The sequence below is a fragment of the Plecotus auritus genome, assembly GCF_963455305.1.
Source record: "Plecotus auritus genome assembly, chromosome: 5".
Classification (NCBI taxonomy): domain Eukaryota; kingdom Metazoa; phylum Chordata; class Mammalia; order Chiroptera; family Vespertilionidae; genus Plecotus; species Plecotus auritus.
The window spans coordinates 167,850,370-167,860,280 of record NC_137776.1 but is presented as its reverse complement, the minus strand read 5'-3'; positions in this window follow the sequence as shown (position 1 = coordinate 167,860,280).

Genomic DNA, 9,911 nt, shown 5'->3' with positions numbered 1-9,911 from the left:
TATCACTGCACGCCTTCTTAACCCCAGTGGCCAGAGGGTTTGTGCTTGTCGGATTTAAAAGCGCACTAACCAGGGTGTGCAGAGCGCTGTCCCATCCACAATGCCCTTCACACTTGATCTTTTCCACAGCACGATTTCACCTGCTGCACCGGGTAGTCTGGCTCTCTTGCCCTCTGGTTGTCAGCATCAGGATGTGTGCACAAGGTCTTAAAGCCTGCTCTGCACCCCGGACGCCTTCCTCTCAATAACCGCAGGCTGCCTTTCCAAAAGGAAGATGAATTTAGAGATTCTAGGTGCTGTCTGCCTGCTAGGGACCCGTAAGTTCATTCATGACTAGTTCGTGGTTTCTTAACTTCCACACTATTGACACCTCGGACCCGAAAATTCTTAGCCTTGTAGGGACTGTCCTTTGCATTGTTAAGATGTTTAGCAGCATCCCTGTCCTCTCTCTCTCTCTCTCTCTCTCTCTCTCTCTCTCCACACACACACACACACACACACACACACACACACACACACCACCATCAGGCCAGACAATTAAAAAGGTCTGCAGATATTGCCAAGTGTGTTCTGAGGGTACGGTTGCCAGAAAAAATACAGGTCGCTCAGTTAAATTTGAATTTTGGGTTTTCCAAATATTTGTGGCCCAAATATTACATGAGCTTACACAATAACATGAAGATCTTTGCCTCAAAAAAATTGTTTCTATCATTCCCTCAGTAAATATTTATTGAGTCTCTACTATGAACTAGGCACTGTTGTAGGCACTGGGGACATAGTGGTGAGCAAAGTAGGCCAGGTTCTTGACCCAGAGGAGCATATATTCTAGTGAAGGATGACAGATAATAAGCAAATAAACTTTAATATGTAATCAATAAGTTCTTTTATGAAAATGAAACAAGCCCTAGCCAGTTTGACTCAGTGGATAGAGCGTCAGCCTATGGACTAAAGGGTCATGGGTTTGATTCCAGTCAAGGGCAGGTACCTTGGTTACAGGCTCCTTTCTGGCCCAGGCCCTGGTCAGGGCTCGTGCAGGAGGCAACCAATCGATGTGTTTCTCTCACATCGATGTTTCTCTCTGTCTTTCCCTCTCTCTTCCACTTTCCCTAAAAATCAATGGAAAAATATCCTCGGGTGAAGATTAACAAAAAAACAAAAACAAAAACAAACAAACAAACAAAAAAACAGAAAGAAAAGAAAGTGAAATAAGCCCAGCCGGTGTGGTTCAGTGGTTGAGCATCGACCCATGAACCAGAAGATCACGGTTGGATTCCTGTTGGGGCACATGCTGGGGTTGCAGGCTTGATCCCCAGTAGGGGGTGTGCAGGAGGCAGCCCATCAATGATTCTCTCTCATCATTGATGCTTCTGTCTCTCTTTCCCTCCCTCTCCCTTCATCTCTCAGAAAATCAATAAAAACATTTTTTAAAAAGATAATGAAACAAGGTAAAGATATATGATTATATAGCATATACCATACTCTATATATCAAATATATATGAGAGAGGTAGAATTAATGAAATCACCTAACCTGAAATTATTAGAGTCAGGATCAGTCATTAAGGTCAGTTCCAGGAGGAATTCACATCTACACTGACTTTGAAGGACAAATAGAGGACGAATTGAAGGGTGGGAGTGAGGGAGGAGTTTTGGGATAAGGGAGTTGTAGCATAAGTACCAAGAAGAAAAACAAGACATAGGCCAAGAAAAAGAGAAGCTTTTCAAGAAATAAAAGCAGTCCATATAACAGTAAGAGTAGGTGGAGATGAGGAATAGAGGGGATGAAACTGGAGAAGGCCAGAGGGGCCATTTTATTCCATGTTGAAGTAGTTTCTCTTTATCCTAAGAGCAATGGAAAGCCAGCGTGGAATTTTTAAGTAGTAAAGTGGCACCTTCTGATGTGCTTTTCAGAATAATTACTCTGTCTGAGAAAATGAGTGGGGACATTTATAAGAATGAATTGGGACAGTCATAAGAATCCAAGTGAGAGATGCTACAGGCCTGTCTCAATAAAGCACTGAGAATGGAGAAAGAATAGAGGAAAGTTGACATAGATTTATGAAGTGAAAGGGGCGGTATTCAATCATTGGTTCTGGAGGAGTGAAGGAGAAGAATGAGGCATGATAATGCCCAGGTTTCTGGATTGGGCAACCAGATGCCGTCCCTGAAATAAGGAACATGGAAGGACAGTAGATTTATGGTGTAGGATCACGCACTCTCTTGAGACATGTTGTGTTTGAGATGCCAGCCACCGCTCCATTGAATCCTGTCAATTTTGTGTATGAAACATTTGATTATTGTCATTGAACCTTGCCTCCCACGGGGGCTCTTGATTTATGCAGATTTCCCAGTCCATTTCCTCCATACAAGCTCCTCATAGAAGCTGCTTGCTACCTGTTCAGGGCTCTCCTTCCCAAGGGAAGATGTCCACACACTGCTCTGAGAGCAGGGAAATTGTCTACATTACAAATGTGGCCATGTTGCTCTTACCCAACTTTTTTCGCAAAAACCGTAGCATGGATTTCAGGCTTCTGTGACAATCTAGGGTCTCACATGCTCTGGTTTTTCTCATTCTGGTCCCTCTGCCCAAGATGTTTCATCTCTGTGACACTCTCCAACCCCCTGTCTCCTATGTGTCAACCTCAGTGTCTCCTCTATTTGGAATCTTCCCAAGTCACAGTCCCACAGCTGAGCTTCGTAATCAAGATCAAACTATCATAGGGAAGGCTCACCTCAAAGTAGACAAAACTTGGATCTGTGGCTGTTATTCATTTTATTGCCTCTGAGCTGTAAACCCACACTCCTCTGCTCCGCAGTCTGCATTTCCCCATTGCCTGGCTAGATGCTAAACTCTGCCAACAGAGGGTGCTTGAGGCACATTGCCAGGCTGGAAAAGGAAAACGATATATTTTTCTCCAAGTAAATTGATCTATGTGCAGAGTTCCGGGTGCAGTGTCAGTGTCTTTGCCAACACATTGATGATGGCTCCTGTTGTGGGTTGAATTATGGCTCCCCAGAAAGATATGTTCAAGTCCTAACCTCAGTACCTGCCAATATGACCTTATTTGGGAATAGGGTCTTTGCAGATGTTAATTAATTACAATGAAGTCACACTGAAAGAAGGGTGGGTCCTAGTCCAATGGTTCATGTCTTATAAGAAAACAGAGATGCAGCCTGGCTAGTGTGGTTCAATGGTTGAGCTTTGACCCAAGAACCAGAAGGTCACAGTTTGATTCCAGGTCAGGGGACATGCCCAGGTTGTAGGCTCAGTCCCCAGTAGGGGACGTGCAGGAGGCAGCCGATGGATGATTCTCTCTCACCATTGATGTTTCTATCTCTCTCTCCCTCTCCCTTCCTCTCTGAAATCAAGAAAAACATATTTTTAAAAAGAAAGAAAACAGAGATGCACACACAGAGAAGACAACCCTCTGAAGACAGAGGCAAAAATTGGAGTTCCGTTACCACAAGCCAGGGAATACCGAGGATTCCCAGCACCCACCAGAAGTTAGGAGAGAGGCTTGGAACAAAGTCTGTCTCGGAGGCCCCAGAAGGAACCAACCCTGCCAACACCTTGATTTCAGACTTTAGCCTCCAGAACTGTAAGAGAATACACGCCTGTTGTGTTAAGTCATCTAGTTTGCGGTCATTTGCTTTGGCAGCCCTAGGAAACTAACACAGCTCGAGGCAGTGTCCTTGTCACCACGTTGGACAGCTTCCTCACCACAGCCGCGGGCATCAGGCTCCTGTGACAAGCCCACTCTCTCCTCAGAGCAAAAGAAGGAGTAAACAGATGCTTCATAGGTACAGGATTTTCTCTTGAGAATCATATCTTAAGCCAAAAAAAAAAAAAAAATCTTATTACCTAAACTCTGGCCTTTGCCTATTTGTTTTAGTCCAAAGTACAAGATTGGTGTAACCTTTACATTTCATTTCTTTCTTTCTTTCTTTTAAAATATATTTTATTGATTTTTTTACAGAGAGGAAGGGAGAGGGAGAGAGAGTTAGAAACATCAATGAGAGAGAAACATCAATCAGCTGCCTCCTGCATACCCCCTACTAGGGATGTGCCCACAACCAAGGTACATGCCCTTGACCGTAATCAAACCTGGGACCCTTCAGTCCGCAGGCCGACGCCTATCCACTGAGCCAAACCAGTCAGGGCTACATTCCATTTCTTATCTACTTGTACTTTGAATTTCTTCAGATGGTATACATAAGGAGAAATAATAAGCATAGTAAACAGTGATTTCTTTACAGCTAACCTTTAGCCAAATGACTTCAGGGAGTTAATAGGTTCATCAACTGTAACAAAAGTACAATTGGTGGGGGATGTTCATAACGGGTGAGGCTATGCGTGTGTGGGGGCAAGGGGCATATGAGAAATCTCTGTACTTTCTCCTCAATTTTGCTGTGAACTTAAAACTGCTCTTTAAAAAAGTCTTTAAAAAAATTAAGTCCACACCCTGTAATTCTTTGTGTTCCCATAATGCCTTGTACACAATTAGCATGTAATAAATATCTTCTGTCTAATGAATAAGTTAACTAATCTGTCAGGTGAACAATCTGGGTAAGATAATTGGGAGTCAATTGGCTTTGTCTACATACCCAGTGACAAAACAGTAAAGATAAGAAACTGTTCTAACTATACATTTTAACCTAATGGATCTACACTGTCCAACTATAGCAGTAGGATTAATTCATAATTCATAATTCCCAGATAGCTGGCATTTGTATTACTGTGCTGGAGGACTACTGATTAATTTGATCAAAAGTCATAGACCACTGTAGATGTATCTGTAATCTCCATTTACCTGAAATGAGAGAAGAACTCTTGTTATAATTTCTGGGTACAAGACTTTTAAAAGGTCTTCCCATTCAAATTCAGTATACTTTCTTCAGACTTTTATTGACTTACTTGGCCTAAAAGTTAATTTGTATTCAGTAAGCAACAGTTACACCTACATATCCACAAATCAGTCATTGAAAAACAACTATTCCATGTGACTTTGGGATATTACAGTATTTTAAAGTTCTTTATACTTAAAAGGCAAGGAATTGGTATGACAAGGTCTTTAAAAAAAACACAAATAGTATTATAAAACTGGAAGGAGCTAACTCAAAACCAGCATTGCTCAAAACTTCCTTTTGGTCATATCTACTAGCTCAGAGGTCTGCTAGTGAGGTGGTTTATGTAGTTGGAATACTACAAATTTCATTGCCAATCCCAGTTTTAAATATTGTCAGACTTATGTGAATAGAACCTCTCTTCTACTTTGTTGACATATGCCTACTTTTTTTAAAAAAAGTTAATATCTGTTTCTCCCTTAGCTCTTCTATCAGCACCCACTTGAAGAACAGGGTGTGACTCTATTAGTTCCAGTTGTTTCTCACGTTCACTCACTCTTTACTGTTCAGCCCACTCAGTTACTTCTGTGGAGAAACCCACTTTACAGTTCTCGCTCTCCTCTGGCATTCTTATTTAGGGCAAGCAGAAAAATCACATCCCACTCCAAGTGGGTTTATATCGTGAACCATGGACCCAGTAGGTCATCAGGGAGACAGAAGCCAAGTGCTTTCTTGCTGACCACCAGAGAGACACATAAAATCTTGTCCAGGGATTCTGGAGAAAACTCCCAAAGGAAACTATGCCAGTTCCAAATTTTTCCACCAGAGGGTGCTACCCATTCCTGTACTGTCTGTTACAATGGCTGAATTCCACAATTTAGAATGGTTTCCATTTTTCTTAGCTTTTCCTCCGAATTCATGAATGAAGCACTTTTAAAAGCCAAGAATCTAATTAGGGAAACTCAATCTATCTGATTGGCTTCATAGGTAAAGGGGGGGAAAGCATGGTTCATCACAGGATGGTGGTTAAAAGGATGTTGAGCCAAACATACAATTTAAACACTGGCGTTCGGCTCTGTTTTTAAAGGGAGAAAAGACACTTATAAAGAAAGATCTCCAGCCCTAACCAGTTTGGCTCAGTGGATAGAGCGTCAGCCTGTGGACTGAAGGGTCCCAGGTTCAGTTCCAGACAAGGGCATGTACCTTGGTTGCGGGCACATCCCCAGTAGGGGGTGTGCAGGAGGCAGCTGATTGATGTTTCTAACTCTCTATCTCTCTCCCTTCCTCTTTGTAAAAAGTGTGTGTGTGTGTGTATATATATATATATATATATATATATATATATATATATATATATATGTATATATATATGTATATGTATGTGTGTGTATATATATATATAGATCTCCAATGTGCAGGCTGACTCCTACTTACTTTTCATCTAAATAATCTGTGAAGTTTAGATAAATGGCCATTTCAGAAATATTCTCTATGGTAAGGTTTCACGTGGGATGCTAAAGGACATGTGAATTGCCATAATACCCACTCAGGTGTCTTGCTCCAGAGCATGGGAAAGAGATATAAATTTGGGAGCCCAGGCCTTGGTGACGTGCTCAGTGGTTGATCGTTGACCTATGAACCAGGAGGTCACAGTTCGATTCCCTGTCAGGGTACATGCCCCGGTTGTGGGCTCGATCCCCAGTATGGGGCGTGCAGGAGGCAGCTGATGAATGATTCTCTCTCATCACTGATGTTTCTGTCTCTATCTCCCTCCCCCTTCCTCTCTGAAATCAATAAAAATATATTTTAAAAAATAAATAAGAAAAAATAAATAAATTTGGGAGCCTATAGTCTACACGTGATTTTTGTCTTCTTATTTGCAGTGGAAAGCATTCTAGTTGTTACAGAAGAGGTTGATTATGCAGAAGAATAGAAATAACCCATGGAGCCTAAGATGGTTAGAAAAGATGTGTCTCAAGTACATTAACCTTTAGTGGGAGGAAAGACACTTCCTCCATCACCCCAGGAAGGAAAGAGAAAATGGGTGCAGATGCAGATAAGTTTGTAACTTTGACCATGAAAAGACAAGGTCTCTGGTCTAGTGGCTTCTATTTCTCAATAAGGTAAGATCATCCCTTGAGGACTGAGGTTTGAAAACGGAAGTGAAAGTATAAAATTGTTATTGCATTGTCCGGGGAAGCAAGTATATTGGAGAATTTATGGGGTTGCTGGGCAGCATTGAGTGTGTCTCTATGACCATTTGTGATAAAATACAACCAGTCAGTCTGGTTGTGTGGTTTTTTTTTCTCCAGTCATGCTCCTGGGAAGGCATGAAGAAGGCAACAGTTGATTTTATTTAGCGTTGGGATGATGCCAAGGTAATTGATGGAGAAAGAGAGAAACAAGGAAGCTGGAGACATTTGCTAGGGAGTAATAATAATGAAGCACTTAGGACTAACTAAGTTGGACTATTCAGACCCACTCCTATCATCCTGTATAATAAAGAGATAATATGCTAATTAGACCGAACAGCAGAACAATCGTCCAGACGACCTTCCAGAGTGGCCAGGGGTCCTCAAACTATGGCCCGCGGGCCACATGCGGCCCGCCGAGGACATTTATCTGGCCCGCCGGGTGCCGCTGCCTGTCCTGCTTAGCAGCCGACTCGTCCTGGGCCCGCAGTGCGCATAGGAATTTGTTCATAGTTTTTTTTTTAACTATAGTCCGGCCCTCCAACGGTCTGAGGGACAGTGAACTGGCCCCCTGTTTAAAAAGTTTGAGGATCCCTGTTCCAGACGAAGCCAGGGCTGCGAGGGCCAGGCCTCTAGTTATGGCAATAAAAGGCCAGAAAGTCAAAAGCAGGGAAAGAGGAGCACATAAATAAAAGACCCATAGTTATTAAAATTGAGCTATATGCTCTACCAGCTCCTCAGTCCTTATTCCTTTCACGAAGCCCTAGGCCTGCGGTGAGGGCATTGCCCAACACCAGCATTGCACTGCAGCCACACCCAAAATAAGCATGCCCAGAAGTATCCAGGCAGAGCCCCCAGAGCGTTTCCTCCTCCCAGGCCTTCCAGAAAGACCAATGACTATGCATCACTTTCTTGCCGACTCACTTTCCCCGGCCAAAAGCCCCTAGCTGGGCATGTAGTACTCTGGCAGTAGGAAATGGCGCTTGCCTTTAAACTTGATTCCCAAACAAACAGAATTTTGGAGGGCCATGGGCTTGTGGGACACTGGTGGAAGGAGATTGCCCCGTGGTTGTGTGGAAGTGAGGAGATGCAAAGGTGGAATTGTGTGGGGCAGACAAGCATCAGGGAGGTGCTAACCTCGTACAAGATCAGGAGATAGCAAGCAGAGACTCCAGAACAAATTACATGGATCCGGCATGCCCGGCAGGAGCTGGGAGTGTTGGAGAGTGGGAATTTTTGCCCATTCCAGAGAGGCCGTGGACTATGCCCCAGATAGAGTTGTCAGTGCTGACACCAGGCCAGGCCTTGAGATACGGTCTCATGGCCCCTTCCCAGCATGTAGGCCTTCTTTCGTAGAACACTGCCAGCTTTCTGAAGAACAGGCTGACCTTGTGAATAACATGGTCGTCAATGGCATGACTCTGACGTTGCTTGGGAAAACCTGTTTAGTCTTGGGTTACTTGCTCTGCAAAAACAGGATGTGGTTAATGTGCTTAAAAGTGGTCCCGCACAAAGGGTCGGGGCTGCTCTCTGGATTCCCTGCGTGGAGAAAGGCAGAGCAGTCGCCGGCCAGCTATTAAAGGCTCCCTAAATTTTAATTTGGTCTGAACTCCAGTGGTCGTTCACTTGTGCTCGCTCCACAACAGGAGACATTTCCTGAGATGGTGCAGTGTGGCCCATAGTGATGCGTGAAGAGGAGTCCTAGGGGCCACAGGTCATTTAGATCACACACATGTACACTCGTATATACACATGTGCACCTTAATACCCACATGACCATTAAGAAAGCAGAACTAGCCGAAACCGGATTGGCTCAGTGGATAGAGCGTCGGCCTGCGGACTGAAGGGTCCCGGGTTCAATTCCGGTCGGGGGCATGTGCCTTGGTTGCGGGCACGTCCCCAGTGGGAGGTGTGCGGGAGGCAGCTGATTGATGTTTCTCTCATCGATGTTTCTGGCTCTCTGTCCCTCTCCCTTCCTCTCTGTAAAAAATCAATAAAAATATGTTTTAAAAAAAAAAGAAAGAAAGAAAGAAAGAAAGAAAGAAAGAAAGAAAGAAAGAAAGAAAGAAAGAAAGAAAGAAAGCAGAACTAGCCTGGCCAGCTGGCTCAGTGCTTGAGCGTTGACTTATGAACCAGGAGATCTCAGTTCAATTCCCGGTCAGGGCACATGCCCAGGTTGCGGGCTCCATCCCCAGTGGGGGGGCATGCAGGAGGCAGCCAATCAATGATTCTCTCTCAACATTGATGTTTCTCTCTCTCTCTCTCACTCTCTCTCTCTCTCCTTTACTCTCTGAAATCAATAAAAAATATATTTTAAAAATATTTTTTTAATAAAAGAAAGCAGAACTAGTATTTTTCTGGCTCCCCACCTAGAAAACTTGAACACAATACTTCTCAAACTGTAAAATGTGCATCTGAATCACCTGGAGATCTTGTTTAAAATGGAGTTTCTGAACCAGTAGCTCCGAAGCGGGACCTGAGGCTGGGCATTTCCATTTCTCACAAGCGCATAGCTGCTGCTGCTGGTCCAGGGACCACACTTGGAGGAGCAAGACTCTAATATGCTTACTGGTGACCATTCTCACGGCAAAACCATTCCTCTGTGTCTGGGAATTGCCATGGGGCCAACTTCTGGATAACATCCTCTTGTCATCTGTTCTGTGCCCACGCTGAACGTGGCATGACAGACAATTAATGGTAAAGGACTGAGTAGATTCCCCACTCCCACCCAGCCTGGGCCAGAAGGGGTCGAGGGAGGGAGGGAGGCATGCCCAGGGGCAGCCTGAAGGAGCTGTGGCTTTTGTTAGAGGGACACCACCAACCCCAAGTAACCTACAGGGAGAATCATCACCAGACCCACCCAAACCAAGCAGAA